Source organism: Podarcis gaigeae, assembly GCF_964106915.1.
Source record: "Podarcis gaigeae genome assembly, chromosome: 5".
Classification (NCBI taxonomy): Eukaryota; Metazoa; Chordata; class Lepidosauria; order Squamata; family Lacertidae; genus Podarcis; species Podarcis gaigeae.
This window is the reverse complement of record NC_139681.1, coordinates 43,903,160-43,918,963: the sequence shown is the minus strand read 5'-3', so window position 1 is coordinate 43,918,963 and position 15,804 is coordinate 43,903,160. Positions and strand designations below refer to the sequence as shown.

The window sequence follows — 15,804 nt, the reverse complement described above, 5'->3', positions numbered from 1 at the left end:
CTAAGGACCCTTCCAATCAGGCAGCATCCTGTCAGAACAAACAACGGAAAACAAGGACACCCCAGCTTGGAAGAAATAGCCTCTTTTCTCCGTTCTCTTTCCCGGTATTATATAACTCTTCAAAACAGTGGCAGTCTTACAAATGGGGGCGGGAGGGAGAGAAGCTTTTGCTCCTTGTAAGAATTTGCCTGGAATTTCAGGGAGGAGGAATAAAAGAACGGAGAGATCCTTTCACTTTAAAATGTTCAGAAGCTGTTATGAGAGGAATGAAGGCAATATTCTATATATAAAAAAACTTTTCCTAAAGAAAACACTGCCACCAGCTGGTTAATAAATGGCTTTGACTGGAAATTCACATATAAATGAGCAAAACAAAATTTGAGAGAAGCTGCTGTGTTGGTCCCTTGCAACAAAAACGAATGTGTCTTGTGGCACCTTAAAGGCTGACACATTTATTACGGCATAAACTTGCGTGGATTAGAACCCACTTCATCAGATACATTAAAGCTGATCCTATAATAATTGTGTTAGACTTTGAAGTGCTACAAGAGTCTTCCTTGTTTCAGCAAAGTTACATTTTATGAATGGCTACTTGACTGTGAGAAATATTTTTTCCTTCTTTAGGGGGTTTGAATTTACTTTGTGAATACCTGGCACATTGCAATAAACATTTGTATTTGTCATTTATCAGGTTTTCTGAACCCAAGCATGCAGAGGGAAATTCAATTAAACGTTTTGGCCAGTCTCTTTGCAACACAAGGCTGCATATGCCATGCAGCTAATGGTTCCCACCTCCTCCTCTGTGGCACAACTTCTGGCCCCTGGAATAGCAGAGCAGCCTCAAAAGATGTAAATAATTAACTGGGAGAGTGAATCGGGAATGTAGCACAGCCACTTAAGACTGTGCTTTTGTATGTTAAATCCATTTTTTAAAACTGTCTTGCGATGAGGCCAGTGGAACCTAAAGTCACCTGCCTGGAAGTGCTCCCCACTCCTTGTTGGAAGTTTGTGGGGGAGACATAATATGTTCGAAAGGGCCATAGCTGGAGAAGAGCTGTAGCTCAGTGGCAAAGCATCTGCCTTGCAAGAAGACGGTCCCAGGTTCAATCCCCGATGTCTTCAGGTAGGGCTGGGAATAGATCCCTGTTAAAATCTGTCACTAGTCAGTGTAGACAATACTGAGCTGGTTGGACCAGTGATCTGACTTGAGTATGAAGCAACCTCCTATGCTCTGTGTTCATAACAGCTTCCAAAGCAGCCAAAAACAAAGCTAGTGCAGGACATATTTGCCTGGCTCTAGGTTTAGTATAGGGACGTGGGTGGCGCTGTGGTCTAAACCACAGAGCCTAGGGCTTGCCGATCAGAAGGTCAGCGGTTCGAATCCCCGCGGTGGGGTGAGTTCCCGTTGCTCGGTCCCTGCTCCTGCCAACCTAGCAGTTCGAAAGCACGTCGAAGTGCAAATAGATAAATAGGTACTGCTCTGGTGGGAAGGTAAACGGCGTATCCGTGCGGCTTAATCATGCTGGCCACACTACCCGGAAGCTGTCTGCGGACAAACGCTGGCTCCCTTGGCTTATAGAATGAAATGAGCGTGCAACCCCAGAGTCATCCGTGACTGGATCTAATGGTCAGGGGTACCTTTACCTTTACCTTTAGGTTTAGTATAAACTAGTGATGAGACTAACTGACTGGCAAATTCCTGACAGGTAAATGGGTTCTGTTCACAATGATTTCTGGAAGAATCCAAAACTTTTAGATGCTTCTGCAGCTGAAGGGTGGTAGAACCAAAGTAGGCTTTCCCTTGCCAGTGAACAGTTTACCTGTCCCACACCTGACATCACTTATGAGCAGGTGTGCCTGGTTGAGGAAAACAGCCTCATGGACCAAATTAAAATCCCTGGTGGGCCAAGTTCCCCACCCCTAGCTTGAGTTTAGAGGGGAGGAACATAATGTTCTGGGTTTCAGATCAACTTACTTTGTGCTGAAATGTTCTGGGACAGCTCTAGGATGTGAAAGGAAGATTAAAGGACTGGGCAAACCGACAGCTTCTGAGCTTAGGTCTTGTTAGGACTGGAATGTGAAATTCATCTAGATCTCAGGAATCACATCATCTATTGGAATTCCTCAGCCAAAGGGTCATGCGGTAAATGAGACAGACAGAAAAATTGTGACAGAAAGAATCTGCATACTTCAACGTGCAGGCTCCTTCTCACATATGAGTGATACTGCCTATATAAGACCAGTTGATCTGTTGTAGGAAAGAATTCACAGGAAGAAACCTCCTTCATAGATATTGCTGCAGCCTTATCCGCTGCATTCAATGAACTTACATACAACAAAATGAGCATAATATTACAGGCTTCATCACATATAGGCACTGTGTCTGTTGCAGTGCATTACAGCACAATCCTAACCATGTCTACTCAGAAGCCCTGTTTAAATTCAGTTGTTGTTTTCCCCAGGTGAGTTTAGGGATACAGCCTAAGTAGTCTGGAAACCTAAAGAAAAGCTTTGGACCTTAAGAAATTCTTGGCTTTCATGCCTGTAGAGCTGTTTGTGAGATCAGCAATTCTAGTGATTGGATTTAAAACAATGACAGAAGTTATCAAAATAACAGCATTATATGTACGGTTTAATTAATCATCTTTAAAACCCTAACAGATTAGTTCTGAAATATCAACACATTTCAGAGCAGTGTCCACTAAGGTTGCTGATCCCACTCCAGAGGCCATATGTAACTGATCATGTACACTGTTCCTATCTGATCCTGCGGAAGCAAAGCCACTTAGTGTGGATAATTAAGCTAATTAATCAGAAAGACAACTGACACAGAGCAATGTGACAAGAACTTAGCAGCTTCATGCTTTAAAAAGACTGCAATATTTGATGTCTAAGAGTGCCTAAAGAACGTAAGTGTGATATTGTTGATCGTCTAACAAAAATATGGAGCTTGTCACTAAAATCAGACTCTCTACTGGAGAACCGGTAGGTACTCGGTATAAGATAATTAAGAGAGAGATGAGGGAGGAATAAAGGAAATAACAGACTATCTAGCATCTGTTCCATTAAACTAGTGGAAACATGATTAAATCTGAAATTATTACAGATGCAGCAACAGCAGGCACTGCAACCTTCCAACAGTTTAACTTCACCCCCAAAGGTCCATTCCTCCATTGTTTCCCAAGGCAGATGGATGCCAACAATTGAAGGGTGGAAGAACACGCCTTGCTAAGAAAGAAGCAGCTTGGCTTTTAGAAGACTGGGCTGATCTGGTAGACTTGTTGGGCTTTGGCTTCCAAAAAAGCTTTCAACAGTGTTCCTTGCTAAAGAGTCCTGAGTCATGATGGTAGAAGAGGACAGGCCTTTTATGGATCAGTAGCTGCTTAAAGAATAGGAAATTGAAGTAGAAATAAAAGAGGAGTTTTCACATTGGAGGGAGGGAGGAAGCAGTGCCCTGAATGGATCTGCTTTGGGACTTGTGCTACTGAAATCATTAATAAATTATCCGGAGCAATTTGAAACAGAGATGGGCAAGCTCCCCCCAAACCTGAATCAGACTGAGACTGCCAATTTTGAGAAAAAGTGGAGAATGCATGGGCGGCAGATGAAAGTGTGGTGGGAGACTCTTTTAAGTTATGGATTCTACTTTTACTCAAATTGTGGTCCTCCGGATGTGCTTCTTTCTGAGCTCTCAACACCCCTTCCCCCTCCAGCTCCTCTTTATTTGTAGGGTGGAACTGTATAGTCAGTTTCCTTAGCTAGGAAATTCTGATGGTAGACAAAGCTCAAGAGACAGGCTGCAGTGAAGCAAACTGGCACTGACTCCATTTACTTTAGTTATGCTGAAGTTTTCTTTTCTCATAGGTACCTTTAATCTTTCATATTGCTTAAATGGCCACTCAGTGCTGCCTCTAGCTTTTAGTTTATTTTCCTGCCTATAACATTTTCAATATAGTCCACTGAGCAGATTTACAGAGAGAGAGAGAGAGAGAGAGAGAGAGAGAGAGAGAGAGAGAGCGAGCGCAGTTCTAACTGTTAAAGGAAAATGCTTTCTTCTATACCAAGATGTATTCTGGGAAAGAGATGCTGCATTAAACTTATATAATAGATACCCCCCCACCACCACTTCAAAAAGGATAATCGGCGTTTACTTGCTTCAGAGAAGAAGTACTGGTAGCACACACAGAACGAATGTTAGCGCACCATTCTGAGCAGCTCTAGCTGAAATGCGTGAGATCAGCCTTGGCAAGGCATCCCTGAGGAAAGATTATATCAGGCAGGTGTGAAACCCGGTCACTGATAAATTCAGATGAACTTTCCTTTCCCCTGTGTCTTTTCTAGTCAGCTTTGCTATGCAGTGAGATCTTCCACAATTCTACAAGTAAGGGAGAAAAGGCAAAGTAGATAAACGTTCTCTGCTTAACAGATATTTTCCTGTCTCAGAGGCTTCACTCAAGTCATTCTTGTCATTCTTCTGTAGATTACAGAGGCCTTAACAAGGACACTAGAAATGAAATTGGTTCTATCATGGCCCAGACAAGAGGCTGTAACTGCTCCAAATCTGCAAAAGCAACCCATAATCATAGAAGGAGGGTCCCCCCTGCACAAGAATTAATGCTATATGAATGATAAGTGCTGCTTTTCACAATGAAAGTGCTGTGGGGCTGATTGATAATATGGCCAGAAGACACTGGAGACTATGAAGCTCTCTCTTCTTTCACGTACATCTGATCAAGGACACAATGCTAAGTTCTAAGAGGTCCACGTAGCAGCTTTGTTGCTCTCCTAATGAAAGAATCTGAGCCTCCTTGCCTCTGCCAGTTGCAGAACTCCAATATGTGGTCTACACTTGCAGTAGAATGAGGAGCTGGAAGAGTGGACTGCATCACTTCAGGATGCAGGAAGGACATCCCACAATTGCACCCTGTAGAAAAAGAAAAACCCTGCACATCAAAATTAGCATGTGAGGAAGAAAGGTTGTAGACCAGCCAGTTATATGCTTCCGTATACATAGGAAAGAAAAGTGTGGTTGTTCACCTGTTGCCTGCAGTAGTGTGGAAAACTTAAGCCTGGCCCTAGATTTGAATAATGCACAAAGTAAAAAAAAACTGGACTTAGTTAGTTGGTGTGTCATGGTGGGTGATACTCGGGCTTCCTGTGATGCGCAAACCAGGCCAAAGACAGATCAATGCATGGGAGAGGCTTCTCAGTGGCACGTTAACAAGTCATTTGTTTCCTTAACTAGAATTGCAAAACAGGTTGAGGGGCCGTGCATTCTGAGATTAAAATAGCTTTGTTTCTTTTCTCTTCTCTTTCTCTCTCTCCCCCCCCCCCCATCCAGTTAGGCCACCATAAGGCCGTAAGGTGTTAATTAGCTAAACTATGGAGTACATTGTCACAAGAGGTAGTTTATGGTCACCAATTTGATTGGCTTTACGTATATGGGATTTAGACAAATTTGTGGAGGATAAATAATTATGATTATTAATATTAATTAAATTAATATACCTCCCTTCATCCAAAGATCTCAGAACTGTTCACAAGATAACTACAGTTATCTACAGTTTTAAGGACACTGGTGTCGCCGCAGCAAATGTTTTTATATATTTTAAAGTGTTTTATAGGGGTTTTTACTTTTTACTTTGTTGTACCACTGTGAACGGTGGTTTTTATTGATGTATTTTTATTTTGTCCTGTTTTATTTGGGTTTGGGGTTGGATATTGGGTGGGGTGGGGATTTGTTTTGTTGGTATAATTGTTTTTTGTTTGATTTGTTTTTCTATTTTGTAAATGGAGGTTGGTCTGAGGCTTGGGATTGCTGCGAGGGAGGTATGGCGGTGGGGGCAGATGTTATAGGCGAAGGGGATCGAGATACGGATATGCTCGTACCCCTTCCAATCTGCGCCCCATCCAGAGGGACGAAGGTAGGGTGAGCAAGGATTACTCACCTCCGTCACTGGTGTTGTGCAATGCCAGGTCTATAGGCAACAAAACCGCCACCCTGCGAGACTTCTTCACCTTGCACGGGGTTGACCTGGCTTGTGTGACGGAGACCTGGGTGCGCGAAGGGGAAACTGTTACCTTACAAGAGATGGTGCCCCCGGGTTTCTCCGTCCTCCACCAGTCGCGGACTGTGGGCCGGGGGGGGGAGGGGTGGCATTATTAATCCGAGAAGACTGTTCTTTCAGGGCTCTACCATCGCCATCGATCCCCAGCATTGAATGTGTTGGCCTAGTGTGGGGCTCCGAGGTGAGCTTGGCTGTCTGGCTGGTGTACCAGCCACCTAGCGCACCAGCAGCCACCCTGTCAGGCCTGCTGGAGGTGGTGGCCGGCTGGGCCTTGGAGTTCCCTAACCTATTGGTATTGGGGGACTTCAACATCCATGCTGATGCCACTCCCTCCTCACAGGCTCTGGACCTGGTGTCTTCCATGGCGACACTAGGGCTCTCCCAGTTTGTTTCGGGCCCCACACATCAAGCAGGCCACACGCTGGATTTCATCTTTGGCGCCGGTATAGATGTGATCATGTTTCCTTCGATGAAGGTGCCATGGTCTGATCACTACGCACTGAAAGCCAGGATTGATTTTCCACCCCCACCCTGCTTAGGTGGCGAGCCAATTTGGGCTCACCCGCAGAGGCTGATGGATCCTGATAGATTCCGTCAGGCCTTGCGGGATCTTGCTCCCCCTGGCGACTCATTGACTGAGCTTGTTGAGGGCTGGAATATACAGCTCCTAGCAGCCATCAATGAGATCGCACCTAGGCGCCCTCTGCGACCCCGCAGAAACCGGGCTCCCTGGTTTACCGAGGAGCTTCGGAAAATGAAGCGGGACCTCAGACAGCTCGAGCGAGTATGGCGGGGTGCCCGTGACGGAGCCTCAAGAACATCTTATAGGGTTTTTATGAAAACCTACGAGATGGCAGTGAAGGCCGCTAAGAAGTCCTACTTCTCGGCCTCCATTGCCTCCGCTAGCTCTCGCCCGGCACAATTATTTAGTATAATTAGGTCTTTAACGTCCCTTGAAGGACAGCCAAATTTAAATAACAATTCGACACACAGCTGTGAGGCATTTGCGAGCTTTTTTGCGGAGAAGGTCCTGTTGCTCCACCATGACCTCCCTGCCAATTTGGATACAATAAAGGAACTGGAGGCCCCTCGACTGTCCTCGGGTCCAGTATTGGACCACTTTGACTGGATATCCCCAGCCGATGTGGACAGACTCCTCCAAGCTGGAAAGCCTACCACCTGTCCTCTTGACCCGTGCCCGTCTTGGCTGATTAGAGCGTGTCCAGACGAGGTGCGGGCCCCCCTGGGTGATATCATCAATTTGTCCCTTGGCACCGGGATATTCCCAGGGGAACTGAAGGAGGCAGTGGTGCGTCCGCTCTTAAAGAAAACATCATTAGATCCTTTAGATCTATCCAATTACCGCCCGGTTTCGAATCTTCCATTCCTGGGTAAGGTGATTGAGAGAACGGTTGCTGAACAGCTTGGTAGGTTTCTGGATGAAACATCGGCTCTCGATCCATTCCAGTCCGGCTTCCGCGCTGGTCATGGGACCGAGACGGCTCTGGTCGCCCTAACAGATGATCTCCGCAGGCAGCTGGATCGAGGCGGGTCGGGGCTGCTGATTCTTCTAGACCTGTCAGCAGCCTTCGACATGGTCGATCACGAACTCCTAGACCGCCGCCTTGCTGACGTGGGGATCCAGGGCACAGTCCTTCAATGGCTGCGCTCGTTTCTCTCTGGTCGGGTACAGAGGGTGGCGCTTGGGGGGGAATTGTCATCGTGCCACTCCTTGGTGTGTGGAGTGCCTCAGGGTGCGATTCTCTCCCCGATGCTTTTTAACATCTTTATGCGCCCCCTTGCCCAGCTTGTCCGGAGTTTTGGGCTGGGTTGCCATCAGTATGCCGATGACACCCAGCTCTATCGGTTGATCCTGACTCGGCCCCAGATACACTGACCAGATGTCTGGAAGCTGTGGCTGGATGGTTACGTGGGAGCCGGTTGAAGTTAAATCCTTCGAAGACAGAGGTCCTCTGGCTGGGACGGAGCGATATGGGATTGAGGGGGCAACTCCCATCTCTTGCGTGGGTGCAATTAGTGCCAGCATCGTCCGTTAAGAGTTTGGGTGTAATCTTCGATACCTCCCTCTCTATGGAGGCGCAGATTACAGCTATAACAAAGGCGGCATTTTTTCATCTCCGCCAAGCTAAGCAGTTGGCTCCTTATCTCTCTCGCTCTGACCTAGCCACTGTGATCCACGTGACGGTCACCTCCAGACTGGATTATTGTAACTCGCTCTACGTGGGGCTGCCCTTGAGACTGACCCAGAAACTCCAGCGGGTGCAAAATGCCGCGGCGAGACTCCTTATGGGGTCTTCGCTGCGAGATCATATTCATCCGGTACTATACAAGCTGCACTGGCTCCCGGTGGAGTACAGGATCAGGTTCAAGGTGCTGGTTTTAACCTTTAAAGCCCTATACGGCCTAGGACCCTCGTACCTACGGGACCGCCTCTCCTGGTATGCCCCACAGAGAAATTTACAGTCTGCAAATAAAAACATCCTAAAGATCCTAGGCCACAGAGAGGTTAGGCTGGCCTCAACTAGAGCCAGGGCTTTCTCGGCCACGGCTCCAATCTGGTGGAACGCTCTGTCACAAGAGACTAGGGCTCTGCGGGACCTGTCATCTTTCCGCAGGGCCTGCAAGACAGAACTGTTCCACTAGGCCTTTGGTCAGGGTGCAGCCTGACCCCCTCCTCTGGCAACCTACACAGAATTTTGCTTGATGGCTGCCATTAATTTGATTTTAATTAATTTTATAATGAATGTTTTTAGAATGTTGAACTATTTTGACTGTTGTTAGCTGCCCTGAGCCCAGCTTCGGCTGGGGAGGGCGGGATATAAATAAAATTTATTATTAGTATTATTATTATTATTATAAAAATACAAGATAAAAGCACAACTGGCTACTAGTCATGATAGCTATGTACTATTTTCACAGTTAGAGGCAGTCTGCCCCTGAGTGCCCCAAGTGCTGTTGCTGACCCCACAAAGGTCCTACTTTTGGACTTCCCAAAGGCATCTGCTTCAATGCTCGTTTAGCTGGACCTTTGGCCTGATCCAACAAGGCAAAGTTCTTCTTAAGGTGGCTTACAGTAAAATTATAACATAGTGTTGTGGGTTTGGGGAGGTCAGTCTGGATGATGGCCATGGGTTGTTTCCAGAGCTGTGATCCTGTATGTGTGAGGCTAGAATCTGTAAGAGGAAACCAGTCCAATCAGGCTTTTCGTTGACATAATAATGGCCTTGGTTGGCCAGTTAAGTCCAAAAAGGCAGCCATAGAGACAAATGAGTGGGTCTTTTCCCGCCACACTTGGATGGATGCCACTTCATACTAGGCTGGAAAACATTAGGCCAAGGGACTCTGTGTGAGTGGGTTTTGGCTGATCTTGGAATCTGGAGACACAGACATGTCTGCTCACTGATACTCTAGAATAGACCTCATGGAAAGAAAAGGTTAAAATTATTGTGGCATGTCACCCAGTGAGCAATTTATCATCAGAATAAGTAGGAAAATGTGAAAGATTGCAGGCAAAAAAGAAATATAAAAGTTAAAATTTTAAAAAATACTACAATTCCACAGCACCCATTGTGTCTAGTAAATTTCAGCACCTCAGCTGCTGGCATGGGATCTGGGGAAGTAGCTGCATAAGGAAAAACGGAGTCAACAAGTTTTTTTTCTCCACAGATAGTATCACCTTCATTAAGCCACAAATACTGTATCAGGCTTTGTGCCTCAGAAGCACTCCAGAGGAAGTGGCTCCTGTAGCGCTATAGAAATCTGTATATCGTTCAACATTAAATTAATTGCTCTTGTTCTACCTGGAATGCTAGCAATCCTCTAATAGTCTCTCAGCTCATTAAGAAACACTAAAATATTGTTTCCCCCACCAGAGATCACTTTGCCGAGCATGGAGCCTTTTTGGAAACTAATTTTTCATAAAACAACATTGGACACTGGACCTTACAGCATGTGAAAATTAAAACCATTTCTTTCATTGACCTTACAAACATTTAGCATGTTTTTGTTCTTATCTACCGCGGTAGGGTTTTGTTGTTCCGTGTTGGCAGTAAAATCCATACTTATAACTGTGATATAATTGCTGCTCCAGGCTGAAACTTTTGGTATGCAATGAGTCAAGATTTTTGTTTGTTTGCTCAAAAGTACTTCACTCCTGATTCACTCATTTTCCATCTTACAAATGAACCAGAAGAACAGAAACCAAATCTCCCAGATTTCCTTTGATTCATATTACTACTAGGACATTGGGAGGGGGGCTCCTAATCTGACTGAGGAAGCAGTGCTAGAGAAAGAGGGTCTGCAATCCTTTCTGAGGTTAAACCATTTCCTCAGGCTAAATCTAAAGGCTGCTATTATCCCTGCTGGGGAGAATTAAAATGTGCAATGCTGGTACAGTGGTACCTCAGGTTACATAAGCTTCAGATTACATACTCTTCAGGTTACAGAGTCCGCTAACCCAGAAATAGTGCTTCAGGTTAAGAACTTTGCTTCAGGATGAGAACAGAAATCGTGCTCCGGCAGCACGACAGCAGCAGGAGGCCCCATTAGCTAAAGTGGTGCTTCAACTGTTAAGAACAGTTTCAGGTTAAGTACGGACCTCCGGAACGAATTAAGTACTTAACCTGAGGTACCACTGTACTTGTCTCCCCTCCCCTCCCCCCACTGTAGTCTTGGACATTGCCTACTTTGAACTGGGAAATGGTGCAGAAGTAAAGGGTTAAACACCTTCTCTTTCACTGCCCTACAGCTGATTTTGGGCCTTAAGAAAGGGATTGGGAGAAGGGAATCCAGATGTCTTGCTCTATATGCATTTTGACCCTACTATGACCGTCTGTGGTCCAGAAATCCCAGCAGTACATCTCAGTGCAATCAAGGTGGCTAGACCATTAAGCATTTCTCATAAGTAACTCCTGAAATCAGGGGGATTATCTTTCCAAACACATTCACCAGAAACAATCAATTCCCATCCCTAAATGAAACTTCAGATGCACCACAAGTTTAAGGGCTGAACCAGCCTAGGAAAATGTTTTTTTCAGAATGAGTAATATGGACATGTGGTTCAAAACTAAGCCTGTGAACTGCTGATCCCCTCCCAAAGTGTTGTTATTCACAGGTGTGGTTGGCAGAGAAACGTATGCATTATCCTCTCCAACACGAGTCTTTTTGAAACACTGATTGAACAATAAGGTGTGTGCCTGTGGAGGGGCAGGGATTTTACTAATATGTACATTAGTAGCCCTAGTATTGTACACCCAGTTAACTACATGGCCAAGCTAGGCAGCTACACAAATACCTGACTGAGCTCTTCATTACAGACAGAGAGGCTGTTATAGTATTAAGGTGCTGCCCCCTGTTGGTGTCAGGTTTTTATATTTCTATGAAGCCTTGAGCTGACTGCATCAGGTAATGCCACATACTTGTAGTAATTATAAGAAATTCCATCCTTCTTCAAATACCCCACTGCAGTGGTCAGTAGTTCCTGCTAGAGAAATATTTTATTGGTGCCCTTTCACATATAATACCAGAAGTACAAAGAGAGAAGTGCAGCTCACATCTCTCTCCTCGCATAGTATGACTCCTCTTCCCTTTTTCTCATATTTTCTCTCCCTCATTCTGATCTTGTTTTTGTTTTTTTTATTCTGCACACATTTCAGAGTGGCTGTTGCTAACTGTAATCTATCTGGCAGATTTCTGCTAAGGAGGGCTGTAAAGAACGGGGATTCTTTTATGAGCTGGTGTAAATAAGCCTACATTTCTCATTCCCCTTTGATAAGCGAATTAATGGAATAAAAGATGAAGCCGTCTCTTTAAAAAATATTTACATACATCATCACAGCGTTATGAAGCCCTTGTCAAGGTTAGCGATGCAAAATATATATAAGTTGGCATGTTTATAGCTTTGTTAGCAGATTCACGAAGGATTGAAGAGAAAGTCAGTCATTACAGAGCTGGATAACAGGACACAGCACACACACACTCCACTTGCTGAAATACTAGTAGAATGTTTTTAAAAATAACCCAGCTAATTTCATAAAAATTAGCAAATATCAATGTTGGCAAGAATATTTCTGTTAGATGAAGGCGGCACTAGTGTTCAGCAACTACTGCACTACAAAGCCTTCTGCAAACAAAGCACCTGCATTAATTTTACAATAGATATCTGGGAATTCTAGAATAAATACTCTGACAGCTGATTGATTTTCACTGGATTGCACAAGCCATTTTTAAGGAGAAGAAAAAACCCTGACTATTGACTCAGTCACCACTCTTTGTTGCTGCATAAACAAAGCAGGCTTTTAAATAAACTCTGCAAAATAACTAGAATTTACCTGGCCTTTTGTGTCATGCATTCAGTATGTTTCTGTCTTGGATATGCATAAATGAAAGTAAGATTTCCTACAGAACTGCAGTTAGAACTTCAAGAAATATATATAATAATGAAAATCATCTAGACCAGTCAGGTGCATGCAGAAGGTCCCTAGTCCAGGCTGACCTGGGAGTGACCTGTACAGGTGCTGAGTAAGGTGGTGTGTGTTTTGTTTTTTGAACAGTTAACACATACATTAATAAATGAGGCTAGGAAAGCTGGCTGGGGTGGGGAAGCCTTTCTTGTCTGGATATCTCAGCTGGTTAGAGCGTGGTGCTGATAACGCCAAGGCTGCAGGTTTGATCCCCATAAGGGACAGCTGCATATTCCTGCATTGCAGGGGGTTGGAGTAAATGGTCCTCACAGTCCCTCCCAACTCTATGATTCTAGCAGTCAAGGAGCTCGGCAGCCAAGCTATTTGTGTTTCTTCCTTTCTTGTCAGTTACCAACCTTCCTGGCAATCTGGAGCCATGATAAAGCGAGAGAGAGAGAGCTTTGAGGCAGTAAGAGTCACACTGCTCTGACCTCCTTGCTTGTCACAGGTTGCCAAAGGAGCTGATACATCACCATAGGATCCTGCTGCTTGTGATCTGCGTTAGCATTTTGGATTCATTCCACCTCCCCTGTTCCTGGCATATGTCCAAAATGCAAACTTGCTCATGCTGTATTTAAATGCCTTTTGCTGGGGCAGGGGAAACCAATGCTATTTGGACAATTCTGTATAAGAACTAGCATGAATGTATTCAGCTGCTGAGGTCAGCATAACATTAGTTTCTATTATTTTTGTGGGGTTTTTTTTAACTTCCAGGGGAGGACACAATGTGCCAAATTAGCATTACTCATTTTGAAGTAATGGTAGGCCTGTATTAGCATAAGAAAAAGGCCAAGCTGTAACAAGGAACTGCAGCACAAATGTACTGAGATATATTTATGACTGCATTAAGGGAGAGGTTTGTTCTCGGGAGGTGGTGGGATTTTTATAGAAGACACAGCCATGCAACCATTTGAAGGAAATGCATAGAACCCAGCCATGTAAAAATAGAATAGTATCATAAGATTATGGAGTCTCTTGAACGCTCCAGCACATGTCAAGTTTGGGAGCCTTAATGGGCCAGATTTGACATGAATTTGCTGCAGGGCATGCACTGGACTGCAATGGTGCAATGCCAGTGAAAGCACTGAAAGTGGTTGGTGTAGCCAATGGGACCCATAGAATTGATCTGACTCTATTCCTGTTGTCTGAAGATTCCAACAGACAATGAAGCTTGTCTAAGGAATTCAAATACGTAACAAAGCTGTATCTGCCATTTTAAGTTTTAACAGACTTGCAACAACAATATCCACCCTCTGTATCTGGTTTGTGACTACAGCACTTTACTTATGGCAAAAAGTCAAGTATTTGGGGAAAGTGGGTTTGTTGCAAAAGGCAACTGTATTTGTGCAAGATGAATTTGCAATTCCCCTGTGCCAAGCTATATGAAGTCCACAAACATATCTGGAGTTCATTTTTCAGCATTTCCATGGCTGCTTCCAGATAGGAACTTACTGTGGGACTGGTGCTCCTCATCCATGCAAGTTTTTTTTTTTTTTTGCCACATCCATACAAGGTCACTGTTAGACAAATACTAGGCTGTATTCCCCCCTGCCCCCACCTCCATTCAGTCTGGATTTCCAGCGGAAATCCAATAAGTTAAAAAAATGCCAATGATCCATTTGTGATATTTCATGCTCTGCCAGCCCCCTGTCTGAATGCACCCCATATTACCTAGAGAAGTACAAAAAGACAAAACATGACTCACTTGTGAATCTGCTATCGAAGGCACCTTCAAACATAACCGTTGCCTTTTGTGTTGCTTTTACAAGCCAATCTTTTCTCTAGCACTCTTTGAGAGTGAGCACTTTCCGTTGATATCTTAGATATAGAAAGGAGAGGAAAAAAACAAGTGAGTCAATTACTTCTCCAAATCTTTCTCTTGCCATCATTATTCTGACAATGGAAGAAGATGCATTAGTGTGGACAATAAAGTGGTGTGATTCCCTGTATGCCTTTTATGGGAAGATTTTGTACCAAAAAAAGAAGCTGCAAAAGTTCAGTTTCTTTTTGGTGGAAGGAGGGAGGAAGAGAGAGAGAAAAGGGAGTGAACAGAAAACCTAGCTTGCACAATGCTGCACAATGAAAGGCGTTATGTATCTTTCCCCAAAGAAGTAAAGCTTCTGTAAACAAGGAATCAGGGAGAAATTTGATTTGGTTTGTGTTTAAAGGTGAATCTACCAAATCTGCACTTTCCAGAATGAACAGAAACACAGCCATCCTTTGAAAGTCTCTGAATTCTCTGGATTTTGCAATGAAGTTTTCCAGTCAAGTAAAGAGTATAAAAGAGGCAGCTAGCAAAGTAAAGTGTGCATGAAAATGTGTGTGTAAATGAAAACAACTTATAGAAATGCATTCAAATGTTAAGGGGACACGGCTTTGCAAAAATGTGTACATTAAGCAAAATAATTAAGTGATTGAACAGTACAACCCAGGTAGATGCCGAAAGGAAACACCTGCCGCAGAGCTGGTGCTAAATTTGGGCAGTTATAAAACAATAAGAAAACTGAAAGTACACTACCAGCAGGAAGGCACATAACCTGTTGGGCTACTCTCATTATTGAAAGGGTCCTTTAGCTGACTCACGGTTTTAACTGCTTATTTTCCCTCTGCCAGGTTGAGGCTGCCTCAGCTGACATTGGCCCACTGGCAGAGTAAGGGGGAGTGTGGTGGGTGTGGTCTGCCTTGGATGTCATCCCTGAGGGGGGGTGATATCGCCACGCTGCCCCCCTGGGATGCTCACCCCACCCCCATGGGCAGTTAGCCCTGCCCCCAGGTGCACAGCATGTGCGCCACTCCGGGCGCCGAAGCAGTTAGCTCCACCTCTGCATTAGCCCCTCCCAGTGGCTGCTGAATGGGGTTTGGAATAGGGGTGCTACCCCTGGCATTAATTTATCCAGAGGTAAATTATGATGGCTTCCTGTGGTTTTGATTGCTCAGTCCAAGAAAATATCCGCTTTGAACTTTCCTTCTCACCTGCCTCCACAGATGTGTCCCTCCAACCACTTTGAGGTGGGGTGCTGTTGTTTTTTAACATTCAAGCAGTACCTTAATTTTATGACATTAATTAATAATTAAATTACTTTTCAAATGATTTTTCAAGCCCACTTATTCTACACTATTCCTCAATTCAAGGATTGAGGTGCCATTTTGTAATGAAGATCACTTCATTTTCTGGTGGGTTTTAAAAACTGAAGTGACTAGAAACTTCTGTTTTTCGGAAACACACACCCCAAATATTCTTTTTCAGGCATAGA

The 15,804-nt window shown here is 44.4% G+C and overlaps 1 long non-coding RNA gene across 1 annotated transcript in view; it reads right to left on the bottom strand.

The window, feature by feature from the left end:
* The window catches only part of LOC310845688, a 33,174-nt gene extending 18,812 nt beyond the window's left edge, over positions 1–14,362 (bottom strand). The window contains exon 1 of the long non-coding RNA XR_014564902.1: positions 14,256–14,362. This is a non-coding gene — a long non-coding RNA (uncharacterized lncRNA). The remainder of the gene's footprint in view (positions 1–14,255) is intronic.
* Between the last annotated feature and the right edge of the window lie 1,442 nt (positions 14,363–15,804).